This window comes from Triticum aestivum, chromosome 3B, assembly GCF_018294505.1.
Source record: "Triticum aestivum cultivar Chinese Spring chromosome 3B, IWGSC CS RefSeq v2.1, whole genome shotgun sequence".
NCBI classification, from domain to species: domain Eukaryota; kingdom Viridiplantae; phylum Streptophyta; class Magnoliopsida; order Poales; family Poaceae; genus Triticum; species Triticum aestivum.
In genome coordinates this window covers 150,265,930-150,269,692 of record NC_057801.1, presented here as the reverse complement: position 1 = coordinate 150,269,692, position 3,763 = coordinate 150,265,930, and positions in this window count along the sequence as shown.

Sequence of the window (3,763 nt, the reverse complement as noted above, 5' to 3'; positions counted from 1 at the left end):
GCGGACTTAAATAAAAATGGAGGGAGTACACATTTGTTTTCTTAGTTTGTAGTGAACTAATCATTTGTTGAAATTGTGAAATAAATATATTAGGCTATTGACTTCGAATGTAATGGTCTATACAATTCAATAGTTACAATCATTGTCGAATCCCAAGATGTATACAAGGTCTATAGTACTTCACAACATGCTCAAACTCACATAATCCCAGTCAAATGAGAATCAAAATGCATTTCATAGTTATTACTTTGTAGGATGCAACAAAACCAACCACAACTCTACATCAGCCATTATAGAAGCAACATTTTGACATATCCTAATGTGTGAATGAAACATGCAGAGAGAGCTTTTGAAGATGGAGCAGATAGGGCAGGAAAGATTGTATGTATGTGGATGAGAGAGTAGGAGACAAACCTAATGAGACAGAGAGAGAGAGAAAGAGAGAAGAAGAAGTTAGGTCTATGAGAAAGATGGAGACATGTAATATACGTGAGATGTGTGTGCATCCGGATTATGTATATGTGGAAGGAGAAGAGACAACATGTTTGATGAGAGAGCTGGAAAAACATGGACGAGAGGGGAAGGATCTCGTGGGTTGAGGGATTGATAATTTTGTGCGGGGGAGAGAGGGATTGGTAATTTTGTGCGAGAGAGAGAGAGGGTGGGGGGAGGAGTCAGTCAGCCGTCGTCACATCACCTTGCTTCCAAATGGTCCCGCATTCTCTAGCGCGGTGTGGTCGCCGTCTTCGATCTGCTCGATGCCCTCTTTGAAGATTGAGGTGTTGTGCATGTTGGGGTGCAAAGAAGCACAAGCGAGAGTGGTCGCCATATAACCTTGGATGGGGATGAATTGTGTGCTCGGGGGAGGGTGTGTGTGTGTGTGTTGTGCTCTCTCTCTCTCTCTGTGTGTGTGTGTATGTGTGTGTGGGGGTGGGTGTGTTAGATATTGAGAGAAAACAAACCTAAGGAGAGAAATGTGTATTTACGAAGAGATTGTGTGAGCCTTGAGGTGGGCAGGGGCCAGGTGAGGGTGTCAAAATGTGCGCGTTGATGCATGTGTTGCATGCGATCGTGCGAGGGATGGACGAATCGAGAGAGATGGTTGTTGTGTTACGGATGCTCCTCTGTCTCTCTGTCTCTCTCTCTCTCTCTCTCTCTCTCTGACACACACACACACAAGTAAACTAGAATACCGTTCTCTCATGTATACACAACGTATCGGCATCTGTCTATGTCTCACTCATGCATGATCATTTGCACATTCACGCCTCTCTATGTCTGTATCACACGCACACCGTCCACATTGCCCTTCCGCCACAACACACATATGGACACATACACACGTTCTCTCTCAGTCACACACACAAAATCAGTATTAAAAAAAACTAGGGCGCACCTAAAACGTCCAAATCCAAATAAACACGAATTGGACCTAAATTCAAATATATGGAAATATTGCAGCGTCAAGAACTTTCCCAGGAAAAAAAAGTTGAGTAGTATTCGGGGATTGTTTTCACACACACAAAAAGGTTCGGTGGATGTCCTTCGAGCGCGACACGGTGACACACCATTCGATCGACCGCGCGGCCGTGGTTCACGCGCTTGCACAGGATTCCGTATCGTGGCTGTGGTACTAACAAATAAAAGCGCTGCCTAAGTCTAATGTTTATGTTTACTAGTATGGTTTTCTTTTAAGTTTGACCAACCTTATATAAAACTAAAGTAAGCTCCCACACGCGCACTCATCAATATGTCACCGCCGCCGTTGCGCATGTCGGCACCCGCCTGCTCCAACCAACAATTTCTCGCCCATCACTGCCATGTTGCCGCCATCCTTGTGCCATGAAGCCGAAGGCTTGCTCGCTCATGTCGTCTGCAGTCCCTTGTCGCGATGCCGCCGCGCTGCCAAGCACGCGAGCAGCTAGTGGAGCCGCGTCTATGCACGCAGCATACGAAGAGGAGGACGAGTGCGTGCTCCAGCATGTCGGCGAGGAGGAACTAGCATGTCATTGTCATCTCTGCCCGTGCGGAGGAGGCGCGCATGGTGGCTGTCGCGGCGGAAGCCAGTCACCCGCGTGTCGAGCCCGCAAACCAGGTGCGGACGCGGAATCTACCTTCGAGACCTTGAATGCCACGTGGATCCTGCAATCTGAAGGAGCAATTTGGGTCAGTCGACTCTTGTGAGCCGTTTGATGCAACATGGATGGCTAGAAGGGCTTCTTCCACCTCTTCTGCCGTCTTCTTCCTTCGCTCCGTCGAACTTCTTTCACAAATCGACTGACCCAAATTATACTACTAGTACGAATGTATTAGGTACAGTAGGAACACGAAGATACGAGCAGTAGTACCAACTAAAAGAAGAACAATAGTAAGATATAGTACTAGTACTATTGTACATACTAAAGAGTTGAAATAACGAGAAAGAACATAAACATAGTTCTGCTAGGGCCTCAGCACAACACACCCTTGAAAATAAACTAAGCAACTAGTCCGCTTGACACTACAGTAGAACCAGCATGAGCGACGGCACTGCCACCTACTCGGAGTCCGAGTCCACGTCCTCGACTTTGTCCTCGCCCCTCTTCCTCTTCCTCTTCGTTGATGCTTCTTTGCTTGAACCGGACACTGGGCTCTGCTTTCATCCAACCCTTGTAGATATTTAAACAAAGGTAGGCATCCATTGCTGCATACAGGATGTGATCTTCATCTAATGTCTTCGACTCCCATGCATGATGAAACTCGTGATGAGGTTTTTTCAGTTTAGCGTACGAAGGATCAATCATGGTTACTGCCAGGGTCAGCATTGAAGGTTGAGAGGAGGACACCAGGCTTGCCTTCTAGAGGTCAAAGGGGTTGCCTACAACGAGGCCTATCCGACCCAGGACTTCTTTGTCGTTCTTAAAGTCTACAGTAACGAATTTCACTCTTTTTTCCTTGAGGAAGTTCTTAAAATCCTGGCACTCAACGTCGGCATGGCATATGTGGTAGACCAAGCAAATGTTATGTACGCAAACCTGGATCACGACAGGCTTCTTCCTCTCTTCGTCCTTTAGATCCTTCTCTTGTCCCAGGACTGTGGTGTACTCAACATCTAGCCCAGCGACCCACTCATCCGTTGAACTGTTGAACATGCGTAGGAAGCGAGCAAGCCATGCTTTCACCGTCGCGGATCCACGTGTGTAGATGACGATGAACTGATCGCCGGTGATGGCTCTAACCTGGTACTCAGCGGCGACCATGGAGATTTGGGAGGCCATGGATTTTGGAGGAGGGTTAGGAGAAGTTGAACTGTTGTACCCCGCAAAAAAAACTGGGAGCGAACTAATGTGAAAGGACGGGACGACTGGGAGCGAACTGTTGTAAGGTAGAAGATGGGGACGAGTAGGGCGTGCGAACGGCATGGGGTTGCTGGCTTGCCCGATGGATAAACGGCTGCAAGCCCCCAAAGAGTTCTCGAGAACTATGCGGGACCCACTAGATGTCATGTCTACTAGACCCATATCGTAGGCCTGACGGTATAGCTTCTGCCTGTTCGCACGCCATGCCGACGCGTGGATGTAACTTCACTTAATTCCGTCAACCGTCGCGCCTCCCATGACCTTCGCCTCCCTCGCACGGTCGCGCCATTTGAGACTTGGATCGGCTAAAATGAGCAAATTTTTTTGCCTACTCCGCATGCATGATACTCCCTCTAGTCCTTTTTACTCCCGTCAACCGTTTGCAAAGTGTTTGACCAAATTTATACTAAAAATATCAATATCTA